The sequence below is a fragment of the Diabrotica virgifera genome, chromosome 4, assembly GCF_917563875.1.
Source record: "Diabrotica virgifera virgifera chromosome 4, PGI_DIABVI_V3a".
Taxonomy (NCBI): domain Eukaryota; kingdom Metazoa; phylum Arthropoda; class Insecta; order Coleoptera; family Chrysomelidae; genus Diabrotica; species Diabrotica virgifera.
The window spans coordinates 28,765,370-28,781,173 of NC_065446.1; the positions used below are offsets into that span (position 1 = coordinate 28,765,370).

General features: G+C 34.0%; 1 protein-coding gene across 1 annotated transcript in view; it reads left to right on the top strand.

Annotated features, from left to right (window-relative positions):
* Positions 1–15,804, top strand: part of LOC114349349 (extended synaptotagmin-2) — an 83,784-nt gene that overhangs the window by 48,978 nt on the left and 19,002 nt on the right. The window lies entirely within an intron of this gene.

Consider the following 15,804-nt stretch of genomic DNA (forward strand, 5'->3'; position numbering starts at 1 on the left):
CACAACTGGCCCAGGAGTCCTGGAACTTCCGCAGAAGAAGCTCCCTGAGATTACCCCGACCAGTACTGAAGGGCACCTCAACCACAGGTTCGGGTCCCACAGGCAGAGTGGATGAGCCCCGTCGTACCAGGCTGTCAGCCCGTTCGTTGCTTTCCATACCTGTGTGTCCCGGTATCCATACCAATCTTACCCTGTTGTTCAGAGCAACACCATCCAGTGCTCTCTTGCCCTCAAGAACCAACCAGCTTAGAGCTGATCTTGGGCTCTTCCAAAGCCCTTAGTGCTGTCTGTCTGTCAAAGCAAATAGGGATGGTCCTGCCTGAGCAAGCTCTGTCTGTAATCTCTTGAGCACATACCAGGATCGCAAAGATCTCGTCCTGAAAGACTGATGCATGAGAGCCGAGAGCCTGGCTAGACTCAAATCCGACTCCACCACCATACACTCCAACACCTTCCCGCTCGTCCATTTTGGACCCATCTGGGAACCAGGTGAGACCATTCCGACAGATTAGTGTGGGTTCTCGTTCTATCCACTCATCCCGGTCAGGAAATTGAACCAAGAAGGAGAATGAGAACTCAAATTGAGGGGCCATGCTGTCCTGTACCATAGAAAGCACAGGACAACATTCGATAGCCTGTCTCTAAATGTCACAATGGCTCATCCGCCCATTCATTCTCAACGAGTATCCAGTGCAGTTGAGACCATAGGCTGCCATCATGGCTTCGTGCTCTACAATGAGATGTAGAGGAGATAAATCCAGCAGATTTACTAAATGGATGGACTTAATATACTTGCTAATATGAAAAAGAAAAGAAGACAGATATGTCACTGTGAGAGACTTTAAAGACAATATTTCGGATGATGATTTGGGATGAATGCATCACCTGTAGTGAAACCAATGCCTCTACAAGTTTGTCTCTAGTATTTGGCACGCTAGCTACACCGTGGAGCTCCACCCTCGCCATAGTACCTTTGAGCTATGCTAACACCTGCCCGTTATCCCTGTGAGGACGAACATGTGAACACAGAAAGGGATAAGGTGGTAAATAAGGTCCAACCTCACATTCTCACACGTTGGATAGCACGTTGGACACATTGGACTACCACTCATCTCCAAATTGAGCATGTACTACAAGCGCACTTCCAGCTTGGGGCTAGACGTTTATGAGCTTGCAGTCATCCGCACAGAGGTTAATATGGAATGAGAGTAGGGTGGTCCCACGTGAGCTCGTCTCTGATACTAAGAACGCAGACCATTGACCAGCACCTGGCGTGGGTTTCTGCGATCTCGACAACACAGTCGACGCTCAGGGACCATGAGTATTGTATCGCCGGTGTTAGGCAACAAGAGATAGAGGAATAGACGACCCAATTCCACTTTAGACATAATATACTCAAATCAAGAAGAGATAACATGGCAATAAAGCCAAAAAGTCTCTATGCTGAGAGAGAAAGGCGTCTTTCTACCCTGGCCCATCACAACCAACTGCGCATATTAAGGTCAAAGGCAAAGTAGATTTGGGCAGCCTGCAGATAGCTGAACTAAACGACATCGAAGGTGATAATGCCTTGTAGTAAAAGTAATAATATATGTGCAATTCTTGATTTATGTAATGGAATGTCTATATTCCTAAGAAAACTTTTGGGTCTCTCGTATAAGTAAGGACATTCTACTAACAAAGTTTGGGTATATAGTTTAACCGGTTGTTGTCGGTATATGACAAGGCAGAGTTTTAATTTTTCAAACTAACACAACAGAATGCTTGACTCTTAAGTGTTCATGTTCTATGTCTTGAATCTATCCTAAAATTAAAACTCTTCTTACATTCTTCACTTGCTTGTATGCTTTAGCACTGCTTCATTTTATCATTCATAGGTACTTATAAAAGCAGGTTTATACTGGGCGTTTGAAAAATACAACGATATAATCTAATATCTCGTAAATATTGATACACTGTAAAAATAATGAAAGGTTGTGGGTAAGTTGCAAAAAGTCAAGCAGAATTCTCAGCTAGTTATTGCTAATTTGTTAAATCATTGTAGTGAACTAAATAATTAAAACTTAAAAAAAATATTTCATATGAGCAAATAATTAAATATATCCAACAAAAACCACAACAATTTCAAAATCCATTTTGAATTGTACTAATGCGGCCGACTATTTCTGAGACTGGTGGGTAACTAACTTACCCAGAAGCATAGGAAATCGGCTTCTTTAGACTTTTACAACGAGGGGGATATCAATAATTAACAACTTTTGTTCGTGTCTAATTTAAATTATAAGCAAATAGACCTTTTAGTTCGGTCAGCTTTTAGAGTTTCGGGGAACATAAAATCCAATAATATCTAACTGACGTTATGTTTCTAATTCGAGCCGTATTAAGCCACACATGGTAAAAATAAGAAGTACATTCGGGTCGAGATCATAAATTTGTTTTCATAGCGTAAAGATTTCCAAGTCAAAAAGGTTTGCGACAGTCAACGGAAATATCGTATTAATTTAATGACTTTTCTCATATTCGAGTTAATTGGTAGCTGCAAAAGGGTAGATGTCCGAACACGTGTATAAAGTAGTAGCTATAAGTTGCGAAAAATTATATTAAGTCGTGTAAGTCGAAATATATTATCGATAGGTTGTAACAACCAGAGAAAGACTCGCGTACTGATATAGATCTGTTGCCAACAAAAGCTAACACAAAAGTCTTTACCCTTCGGCGCATAGGCGCCCATACACACGGGCAGGGGGGCCGTGGCCCCCCCTAGCTTTTCGGGAAAGAACAAAAATTAAATTTATATTACATAAACGTATTTTTGTCAAAAAATTATTGGATAATTTTAAGAGATAAATTGGAAACAACATATTAATAGAAAAATTCACATATTGGGTAATTAATAGTTTAACAGAAAATCTGTGTGTCTGTGTGTCTGCGACAGCGGTTTATATGGAATGTGCATAATACACATTTCGCATAGTCACGGTGTGCTATTAACGAAAACATTGAAAGAGATTAGAAACGTGGGAAGTGGGAACATATACAGGGTGAGGCAGATAAAGGGCCTATTAGAAATATCTCGAGAACTAAAGGTAAGAGAATCTTGAAAATTGGAATACAGGGGTTTTGAGGTATGAACTATTTAATGAAAATATTTTCTTCTCTTTGCTACTTCCGGTTATACCGGAAGTTGATTGTAACTTCGTTTTTTTTTAATGGGATAACCTGTATATTTTTATAGTTTTTGATTCTCCTCGATTTCTTCTTTCTTAAATATAAGGTTTTGTAATATTATACAGGGTAGGTTAAAAGATAATTACGTTTCCTTATTAATTTCGTAGCAACATTAACACCCTGTAGGATTGTAGTAGATTGGTATAATAAACTCTATTAATGTTCAAATGATTTTTAATATAGTCTACGATTGTTAACAGTTATTGGTATAGTTAAACTTTTCATTTTAGTATACAGGGTTGGTCGAAACTCGGAATGAGTATTTTCTAAGTTTTCTTAAATGGAACACCCTGTATTTTAGTATTGTAATGAAATGTTATTTTATGGTACTTTTTAATTTCTTAAGCATTCTCTATACCTAACTTCTTTAATTTGTGAGTTATGGGTGATTAAAGCCAAACATTAATTGCAACACAAAATAGGTGAAATTGTATTAGGTTGGCCGTGAAAATATTCAGTCACAAATAATTTTTTGGAAATAAATACATATTAATCTATACTGATACTTAAAATTGCCAATAGTGGTTGAGGTATCAAAATACCATCGAAGTTATGATTGTTGGTGCGATTAACAATTAAGCACAAACTAAAGCAGTTAGGTATAGGGAATGCTTAAGAAGTAAAAAGTACCATGAAATATCATTTCATTACAATACTAAAATATAGGGTGTTCCATTTAAGAAAACTTAGAAAATACTCATTCCGAGTTTCGACCCACCCTGTATACTAAAATTAAAAATTTAGCTACACTAATAATTGTTAACAATAGTAGACTATATTAAAAATCATTTGAACATAAATAGAGTTTATTATGTCAAACTACTACAATCCTACAGGGTGGGAATATTGCTACGAAATTAATAAGAAAACGTAATTATCTTTTAACCTACCCTATATATTATTACAAAACCTTATATTTTAAGAAAGAAGAAATCGAGGAGAATCCAAAATTGTAAAAATATACAGGGTGTCCCATTTAAAAAAACGAGTTATAAGCAACTTCCGGTATAACCGGAAGTACCAAATAGATGAAAATATTTTCATTAAATAGATCAGTCTTCAAAACCCCCTTATTCCAATTTTCATAATTCAATTGTCTTTAGTTCTCGAGATATTTCTAATAGGCCCTTTATCTGCCTCACCCTATATACTGTAATCGACACCCAAAATTACAAATTAAATGAATCATTTATAATACTGCAAAGAAACTGATATCAGCAAGAAATCCGATCTCTGACCGATAATCACTAATGAGCCATTTGTCTTTGAGAACTGGCACTATAAAGATAAAGTGTAAAATCTGTGAAGTGATTATATTTGTTTTCTATATTAAGTTTTGTGTACACCGAATAGAACCATCTTCATAAGCAGAAATAAATTCATATTGAAAAATAATTTTTAAAATTTATTGAACATAGTTAAATTTTAGTTTGCAAAAGTATTTTTTTAGTAAGTAAATTATTTTTAAAGTGTACATTATGATGAACAGAACAATTTTATTTAAATGAAAAACAGGTGATCTTTCATGACGAATGAGTGTTATATACAGGGTGTCCCAAAAGTAGCGGAAAGGTCGAATAATTCGCGAAATGAACATCGGATCGAAAAACTGAAAAATATGTGTTAAATATTTCTCAAAAATCTATGCGATGACACTAAACAAGTCCACCACTTCAACCCCTGTGTGTGGAGCGGGGAGTAAATTTAAAATCTTAAATGGAATCCCCAATTTTTGTTGCAGATTTGGATTTTCCTTGTAAAAATAAGCAAATTTTTTTCGAGCCATTTTGCGAATTGTGGATAGATAGCGCTTTAATCGGAAAAAACGATATATCGTGATACCATAGCAAAATTATAGAAACGGTCTAATATCTCGAGAAATATACTTCCAAATGAAAAACTAAAAAGCACATGTTTCATATTTTTCAAAAATCTATAGAATGACACCAAACAGGATTTTTCATTCCACACTCTGGAGGTGGGGTGAGAGTTAACTTTAAAATCTTAAATAGGAACCCCCGTTTTTTATTGCAGATTGAGTTTCCTCCTCAAAAAATAAGTAACATTTATTCGAAACTTTTTTTAGAATTGTTGAAGGATGGCGCTATAATCGGAAAATGCGATTTATTTGCACCATCTATCAACGATTCTAAAAATGTTTGGAATATATGTGACTTATTTTTTATAAGGATTCTAAATCTGCAAAAATAAAGGGGGCTCCTTTTTAAGATTTTAAAGTAAAAACTTGGTTCGACACATACTCATGGTTAGTCTACTAGCCAAAGTTGAAGGCAGGGCTTTGCAAGCATTGTATTCTTTTCAAACGGGTTTTAAAGAGAGGCACAACTTTTGTGGTACCCATGACATTTCCATTTAAAAACTTGGTCTAGTATTTAAATGTATGAATAATTTCTCACAACAGGGTTCAAACTAGGTTTTTAAGGTGGTTTAAACTACAGTAGACTCCCTCTATAATGAGAACTGAAATGGTGGACTAATTATCTCGTTATAAGCGAATCTCGTTATATCAAACAACAATAATATTGAAATGTGTTGATGCCTCTTATGTAGTTTATTAGGTGTCGATGGTCAACCTGAACAGTGAACAATGAGACTTCGCCGTCATAAATTGTAAATTTCCTATAATATTCAATATCGGTCGATAAACAGGCAGAAGTTTATTACAGGTGGCCGAGTTTATTACAGCACTGGCCTCGATAATAAGACAGATATATGTTGGGCATTTCTATGTACAGGCAGTTGGGGCATTTATTTATTTATGACAATTACAACGCTAAAAACAGGTAAAGAAACGTATTCTTCGATTTCAATTTTCCTCGTTGTAACCAAATATGCCTCGTTATAGAGCGTTATAGTTCAATAGGAATTTCATGGGACACCTAATGTACCTCGTTATAAGCGAAACCTCCTTATATCCGTGTTCGTTATAGAGAGAGTCTACTGTATATATTGTCATCCGAAATATACAAAATGTAATGTGTAACATCTTCACGTTTGGCCCCCCCTACAAATTTTTATATGGGCGCCCTTGCTTCGGCGGGTAACACAATAGAGAGAATGTTCGTTTTCAGTTCACAAAATGTCTCAGCAAAATTGTCTGTATTTGGGTAGGGATCATAGAGAAATTATTTCTCTATGGTAGGGATGAAGCTAGGTGGGAAGCTATTATTCAGGGTTGGCTTAAGAATTATTTAAAGTTAAGGATTGTAATTATGTAAAAAATATAATATTATTTTTGCATGTAAAAAACTGTTGCAGATGAAACGCCCAGTGTAAACGATACTCTTTTCAAAGGTATTTCCTTATTTTAACCACTTCACATTATTTACATACAAATGTTGATTGTTTTTCTTACGCTTTATACAGTTTATCGTCGAATCTATTGATGGTGACCTGCAGGTGCATTTATATGATAAAGATAAAGGTCGTCATAAGGATGACAGCTTAGGAAGGTACCGAATTTCATTTTTGTACTTTGTGTTACATTGTATTAAATATATTTGTTTTATCAGTTAGTAATCCATTGATTTTGATTTTAAAAATGCTTATTATAATATCTACAAATACAGGAGACTTGCTTATCTTTGTTTATTTATTTAGAGAAAGGGCTTGAAGTAATCTTTTATTTTGTTATCTTTTTGTAATCTGTTTAGATCACTAATACAGATATAAACATTTTCAAAGATACTTTCAAATACTTTCAAATACTTCACTTCAACATCTTCAACATACTTCAATACTTCCAAGATGCAATTCAAAACTTTTTTCGATGTCGTAGGCGTCTCACAGGAAAAATTTTTATTCTTTTAAATATCTTACTTATGACATGTTTATCGTCTATTTTAAATTAAATTCCTATTTTTTTTTTTCAAAAAGTCGAATTCGTATTATATTACGGGAATTAAAATGTGTCTTAAGATCTAGCGCAAAGTCTCACAATCCTTAATAGCTGTCATGCTGGTATAGAAGAGGTCTTTGCACACCTGTCAGCAAACCTATCAGGCGATGAAGTCAACAGAAAGTTCACAAGTAGGTGCAATTTATAAATAATGGAATAGACCATGTGGTGAGACCGCTCCCGTCTGGAAAAATTTCTGATTCGGTTTCTTTGTGAATTATTATTCAAAAATGTCCCCTTTAACCAAATATGAAGGGTACCGGGCGGAATTTTTTGGCAGAAATTGTTTAAACAATTTTTTTAGACAAATACAAAAGATCACGTTTTTTTGCTCCATAACATATATTTTTAAGTTTCGTGGGTCATTCTAAACAAGAAAGGTATCTTGTAAATTTTCTCCAAAATTGATAGTTTTCGAGTTATGAGCGATTTAAAATCTGAAAAATGCGAAAATACGAATTTTCGAGGCTTAAAAACTCATATTTATATTAGTATTTTTGAGGTTGCCATATACTTAAATTTAAGTTTAAATATTCAGCTTCAAGATTCTGAAGAGTGATCGCGTCTAACCTCAATTTAAATCGCTGTTTTTTAATTGTTAAATAAGCATGTCCATCCGATTTTTTGCCGGTGCGGCGCGCTCTTTTCCAAAAATCTCCTATTTTCCTCCGAAAAATATTTTTTATAGATTCTTTGGGACATTTTAAATAAAAAAAGTTTCTTGGCATTTTTCTCAAAAGTTAATAGTTTTAAAGTTATAAGCGATTTAAAAACCGAAAATACGTTTTTTTGTCATTTTTCGGATTTTAAATCACTTATAACTTTAAAACTATTAACTTTTGAGAAAAATGTCAAGAAACTTATTTTATTTAGAATATCCTAAAGAATCTAGAACAAATATTTTTCGGGGAAAATAGGATATTTTTGAAATAGAACGCGCCGCGCCGCACCGTCAAAAAAATCGGATAAACATGCATATTTAACGATTAAAAAAAAACTGTATAAATTAAAGATAGATGCGATCACTCTTCAGAATCTTGAAGCTGAATGTTTAGCCTTTAAATTAAGTATCTGACAACATCAAAAATACTAATTTAAATATGAGTTTTTAAGCCTCGAAAATGCGTATTTTCGCATTTTTCAGATTTTAAATCGCTTATAACTCGAAAACTATCAATTTTTGAGAAAAATTACAAGATACCTTTCTTGTTTAGAATGACCCAAGAAACCTAAAAATATATGTTTCAGAGCAAAAAAGTGATCTCTTGTATTTGTTCAAAAAAATTGTTTAAAAAATTTCTGCCCAAAAATTCCGCCTGGCACCCTTCAGATTTGTTTAAAGGGGACATTTTTGAATAGAAAACCACAAAGAAACCGAATCAGAAATTTTTTCAGACGGGAGCGGTCTCACCACATGGACTATAAAGAATCATCATCATAAATGGTGATACATTCATATAATCAGCCTTATTCATTGCCAACCGTTGCCAGTGTTCTGAACCTATTTTTATAGCATCATCATCTACACATTTTTTCTACCTAAGTTTTGGCCTTTCTCTTCGGGTACTTTCCACTGGTTGTTGTATAGGGATTCATCTAGGAGGGTTGTTCTGCTGTTTTATTGCTAGATGTACACACACAGATGCCACCGAATATTCCTCTCAGGATTCTTAGTTTAAATATAAACAAGAAGTTTTCATATGCCTTGAAGATGGTCCATGTTTCCATGCTTTCCATCGGTATGTTACTCCATAATCATTAGAACTGAAGAAGTGCAGAAGTACTGCACGAAACGTTTTCTATTAAAAACTGAAATAGTATTTTCATGTTTTCTTGCTCTTTGGCCAATAACCTCACTTGTGGAATATTCGCCACAGTGCGATTATTATACTTATACCATTATCATCATTGGCTGCTTTGAGTCCAATTCTGAACATAGGCCACCCATAAATAATACCATCGCATCTGATCTTGAGCACCCTGAATCCAAACGTGCTGGATGCACTTGATGTCGTCTGATCACCTTTTTGGAGGACGTTCTCAATTGCGATAAGCATCGTGTCTAGCTAATCATTCTAAGTTGTTCTTGGTCCATCATCCATCTGTGAATATGGCAACATATCCCGCCCATATTATTATCAATGGCTTGGTTTATTTTGTAACCTTCTCTAGTAAGGATTTTATTACTTGTATGTGTTCATTCGTTCCAAAACCACTCCTAAATCTGGCTTGCTCTAGTGGTTGGTGATACATATTATAATAAATAATTGATGGATTCGACCGTTACTTGATGGAAGTTCATTTTATCTAACAATAAAACACTGAAAACGTTTGTTTTCTATACTTCCACAAAATTTATTATAACTTTGTAACTACAGCTGTTTCGGCAGAGTGCCTTTCTTAAGTGATTTAGTTTACTATGGGTTTGCCTTTTTAAAGTCTTTAACTGAAGAGGTTGAGGAGTGGGGAGCTGTTTGTCCCGAGTTGGTCATTCAGAATTTAATTTATTAATTTCCATATATTTTAATAAAGATAGCTAAGGCCTTTATTTTGAATATTCAGAATTTGAAACTCTTCATTAAAAGAATGATTATTATCTAGAAGGTGAAGTGCGTATGTAGAAGTGTCTGTTTTTCTATTGTTGAAAGCCCTTTTGTGTTTTGCTATCCGTTTGTCAAATGTTCTGCCAATTTGACCGATGTAAGTTTTCGGACAGTCACCACAAGTTAGTTTGTAGACATCACTCTGTAGTTGTTTTCTCTTTCGGCTCATATTGTTCTTAATATATTTGCTTAAGTTGTTGTTAGTTCTGAAAGCTGGTGTTATTCCTTTCTTTTTTATGTATCTGTCTATTTTTGTTGTTATCTTGCCAGTATATGTGATAGAGCAGAAGGTACTGGGCTCTTTCTGTGGTGGTGCATAGACTAATTTCAGGGCTTTCTTATGGAGTTTTTGGTTTAAAATGTTATTAATTGTTTGTTCGTTATAGCCATTGTTTACTGCTATTTGTTTAATGATGTTCAATTCTATTTCGAAGTTATTTTTTGATATGGGAATTTCTGTCAATCTATGTATCATGCTATGGTAGGCTGCTAATTTGTGTAGAACAGAATAAGTCCATAAACTTTCTAGATGTAACAATTACCAGACTACACAACAAACATGAGTTCTCCGTATATCATAAACCTACCCATACTGACACAGACACAACTATATACACAATTTATCATCCCATCCTACACAACACAAATTAACAGCCTACAATAGCGTGATACATAGACTGACAGAAATTCCCATGTCAAACAATAACTTCGAAATAGAACTGAACATCATTAAACAAATAGCAGTAAACAATGGCTATAACGAACAAACAATTAATAAAATTTTAAACCAAAAACTCCATAAGAAAGCCCTGAAATTAGTCTATCCACCACCACAGAAAGAACCCAGTACCTTCTGCTCTATCACATATACTGGCAAGATAACAACAAAAATAGCCAGATACATAAAAAAGAAAGGAATAACACCAGCTTTCAGAACTAACAACAACTTAAGCAAATATATTAAGAACAATAAGAGCCGAAAGAGAAAACAAACTAACTTGTGGTGACTGTCCGAAAACTTATATCGGTCAAACTGGCAGAACCTTTGACAAACGGATAGCAGAATACAAAAGGGCTTTCAACAATAGAAAAACAGACACTTCTACATACGCACTTCACCTTCTAGATCATAATCATTCTTTTAATGAAGAGTTTAAAATTCTGCATATTCAAAATAAAGGCCTTAAGCTATCTTTATTAGAATCTATGGAAATTAATAATTTAAAAAACACAGATATAATTCTGAATGACCAACTCGAGACAAACTGCTCCTCACTCCTCAACCTCTTCAGTTAAAGACTTTAAAAAGGCAAACCCATAGTAAACTAAATCACTTGAGAAAGGCACTCTGCCGAAACAGCTGTAGTCACATAGTTATAATAAATTTTGTGGAAGTATAGAAAACAAACGTTTTCAGTGTTTTATTGTTACATATTATATTATAAATTAAAAAAAAATTCGGATCGTAGCAAAAATTTACATTAATTACATCATCATTTAAACATTGAAATGCTTAGTAAAGCAAGTGTTGACAAATTTTTACGCAAAGCTTGTTTTTCATTGGAGATAAAACCAGTAGCTTTCAATCTTATATGTTCATATGATTAAAATAGTAAAATAGGTCAAAATAGTTTGGTTAGATTGTTTATTATTTTACACAACTGGAGGCGAAAGATATTTAATTTAATAAACCAATGATCTGATCTTGCCTAAATCGACTGTAAAAATTCGATATCTGTGATCATATCAAATAAAATCAAAATGTGTTTTCAAGGTGAAAAATACAACTTTCGTATGCAAAAAAATATAGTTCCTATTCGCGGTGTGCAAGTACTTGGAAGGGAATTGAGAGACGATCGTGCGCGAATAGCGGAGAAATATTGCAACTTTCTTAAATAATTCATATTGTCAATTGAAATTGTCAAATTGACGTACATTTCATATCTACTGTCATTAAAGAAGAAAAATTATATGTTGCTCCACAATATTGATATGATATGCAATTATTATATAAAGGTTAATTTAATTAATTGTATTTTGCTTGCAGTACTGCATTTTAATAACTAATTTTATTTAATACATACAATTGATTACGTTTTAATAACATAACCTGAATCTTATTTTTTCTTCTTATTATTGTTTTGGACAAAAGAGACGCACAGTCATCAAAAAAGCACGTGAGGGAGTAGAGTCGGAAAGATGTGCAAGTTACACGAAAGCAATAGAACATACCAGCCCAATACATACTGAAATAGAAGCCACATTAGCCGATGGCCTTGCAGTCCCTCAAGTAGGCTATAACGCTTGGTTGACTTCTAAAAATTTAGTAGATAAGATGGTAGTTGTTAAGGAAGAATGGATAGCTGTGGCCATTTTAAGGTTTATTGAAAAAGAAAAATGTGTAGTTGAAGAAGCGGGAGCATGCGGCTTGGCAGCCATAATAAGTGGAACTCTTGAGGAATTCAATTGACAATTATCCAGTAACCAGGACTAATAATATAATTGGTAAATATAATTAAAAGTGCGAATAAAGTTGCAGAGCGTAGAAATAGGTGTCGCTTTGCCGAACTTGCACGGTCCCAATAAAGCTGTTAAATAAATTGCTGTATGCAGCATTTATTTAATAAGTGCTGCACGATTTTGGCCACTTTTTACGATTCTCATGAGATCAATAAAATTTATCATTTCCATTGACCATATGGTGGTCCTGGGGGTGGTTACCCCCGATGATGGGGTTGATTTGTTGGAACACTATTTACCAGAATATATTTATTTAGAACACTAAATACGACAGTAACTAGTTGGTGGACAACGTCTCTGATCTAACCACGTCGATGTCTGAATAATGAATAATCTCTTCTTTACTTTCTCCGTATCTATAAATAAATCTTAATTGTTTTGTTATGATTGACTACACCTGAATGTGACCATGAATTCCTAATAGTAACATAACTGCTGACTTCAGTGTTTTCAAAACGAATTTTGAAATTTCCCATTATAAATAGTTAAAGTTGTAAAAATGCCACAAGAAAATAGCTTCAGAACAACATTTTCAAAACGAGTGGCCTACATTGCAAAACCAATGTCACCCATTTACGTAATGTAAACAATACATGTAAATAATATTTGTTTAAGACTTTAAAAATTAAATCGATATGGATTACTCTTATTTTTTGGATGCTAATATAAATCCTGTACAACCAGTCGCTGTGAAATTGCCATTCTTAGAGCCTAGTTTTCACAACCTATAACATAAAATTTCGAGTTTCGAGTTTGAGTTTTGGCAACAAATATGAGGCATTTGATCTTCTTCTTCCCCGATTCCCAATCGGAGGTTGGATATCATCATCACTATTTTTATGTTCTCTATCTACCGCTGCTCTGAAGAGTTATATAGAACTGCATTTAAACCAGTCCCTTAAATTATGCAACCATGACACTCTCCTTCTTTCTATAGTCTCCTCCTTCATCCTCTTATCTTTCCTGTATTATCTGTCTTTGCATTTCATATCGCTGTCCCCTCATTACGTGTCCCATAGATTGTAACTTTCTTATTTTTTATTGCATTTATTTAAACATTTCAGGCATATGAAACATGCACAAAATGAGAATTTGTACAAGAATGAATACTAAAGGGTAGTAAAATAATATACCTACACTTTCTATTTTTATTTCAATATTAGTAGAATCCTTAATGGGAAAGGCTCAAAATGTCGCCAGTCAAAATTTTCAGTGTTTTAATGTTTCCTTTTTTTTCGAATCCTGAGAAAACTAATAAGAATTTTTGAAAAATTTCAACTCAAAATGAAAGAATACATTATTACTGAGGGCAGAAAGTCCCTGAAAACTTCTATAATGTTTATTTTAATAAGTTATAGGGGTGAAAATAAAAGAGAAAATTTAGTGTGATTTTTAATTGCAAATATTTCATTCAAAAGAAATTGTTTATTTATTCTAAGGGACTTTTGACCCTCGGTAATAAAGTAATCTTTCATTATTCGTTTAAAATGTTCAAAAATACTTATTAGTTTTCTCAGGATTCGAAAAAATGGATACATTTAAAACCCATTTTAAAAATTTTGACAGGCGACATTTTGCGCCTTTCCCCTTAATTGCTTTATTTAGATTTTATTCAATCAAAAGTTACGGTTTTGTGTAAAATTTTATTTTTTTTTCTATATGGTTGTAGAAAGTGTTAGTTAAAGATTCTAAACTCTAAACGATGTTTAACTTATGTTAAACTAAGATTGTATATAAACAAATTTGTAATTTGATCAATTATTGATACATGTTTGCATGTACAGTGGAACCTCAATAGTCGGAATAATCGGGACCGCGGCCGATCCGGGTTATTGAATATCGGGGTTAGCCGGAGAATATGGTAAAAATTAATAAAATATAGCATACATACTTATTAACATAACATATTAAAAACATGAAGTACATATTATGCACAGTACATCTAAATTACGTAAAGTTGTATGTAGGGCTGATCCCGCGTACCAAAAAAAAGTTGATTAATAGCAAGCTGAAAATTTGTTAATAGCTTAACGGTGTCTTGTCGGACAAACTTTGATTTACGGGAACACTGGAACAGGAAAAGTTTTAATTGCGGAACAGTTTAAAAATTTGGAACGGCAGATTACGAAAACGTCCCATGTATTTTGTCGGACAGAACATCCAATTGATTTATTACCCTTTTATTAAACTCTCATGCAAAAATCAGACTGCTATGACCAACCAACGTGATTCCTGTTTTCTGACATGTTCTTCGTGTTCCACTCATTAAAATGCCCAGTTGGTGATATACACCAGTCTGATTTTTTGCATGAGAGTTTAATGAAATGGTAACAAATCAATTGAAAGTTCTGTTCGACAAAATACATTTAACGTTTTCGTAGTCTGACGTTCCAAATTTTTAACCTGTTCCACAATTAAAACTTCCCCTGTTCCAGTGTTCCCACACATCAAAGTTTGTCCGACTAGACACCGTTAAGCTATTAACAAATTTTCAGCTTGCTATTAATTAACTTTCTTTGGTACGCGGGAACCAGGTCTCATACAGTATTGTTCATTTCTTGGTAAAAAACTCACGTCAGTTTCGGTTGTCAATTTCATCTGGCGAAAATCAGTCCGGTGTAGCAGGATTTCCGGGTTACCGGAGGCCGACTTGTCGGGGTTCCACTGCATTAACCTCTATCATAAGTTTTTATCAGCTGTGGTTTCCTGTCCGAAATACTATCCGAAATATTTTTGATAAAATATAAATTTTTAAAAACTTTTGTTATCAAAATATATGTTATTACTAAATTATTTGCTGAATTATGTAAAAGAATTACTCGGACTAATAAATCCACGACATTACCACCAATTAAAAAAAAAACAGTGTAGATGAAATAACGGCTTCGCAACTTCTTCTTTATTTGGGTACCATGTACTTTCAGAACGTTGCTTACCATCATAGTTATCTTAATTTTATTCACAATAGCATACCGATCTTACAAATTTTTCAACCATGAAGTTCTTCTTCCTCATGGACTGCGTTTGCCTGCTATTTTTCCTTGCACAATATTTTGGAGCAACCTACATTTGGGACTCAGTAGTCTTGCTGAGACGTTCTAATATTGTGTAGTTTCGAAACTCCTCCACCCAAGAAACTTTTAAAATTCTTCTATAGCCCCACTTTTCAAAGGCCTCAAGACGATTAAGTCAATTTTATTGACAGTCAAAGACTCGACATCATAAAATAAGACCGAGAACACGCAGAAGCGAAGTATGGTGGATCCTCAATGCCAATTTTAGATCTCTGTTACATAATACCTTAGACAACAAAAAAGGCTCTGAGCTGCTCTATTCTGGATCTAATGTCACTATGACTGCGTTACAATTTAACTGATATCCAAGGTAACAATTTGATCAACTGGTTTCCGTATGTTCAGATTCAGACCTGCTTACAACTCTCAACGACACTATTTAAGTAATGTTTACAGATCTTCTTGAGTAGAAGCTACGAGTACTGTGTCGTCCGCATGTAGCAAATTATTGATCTTGAAC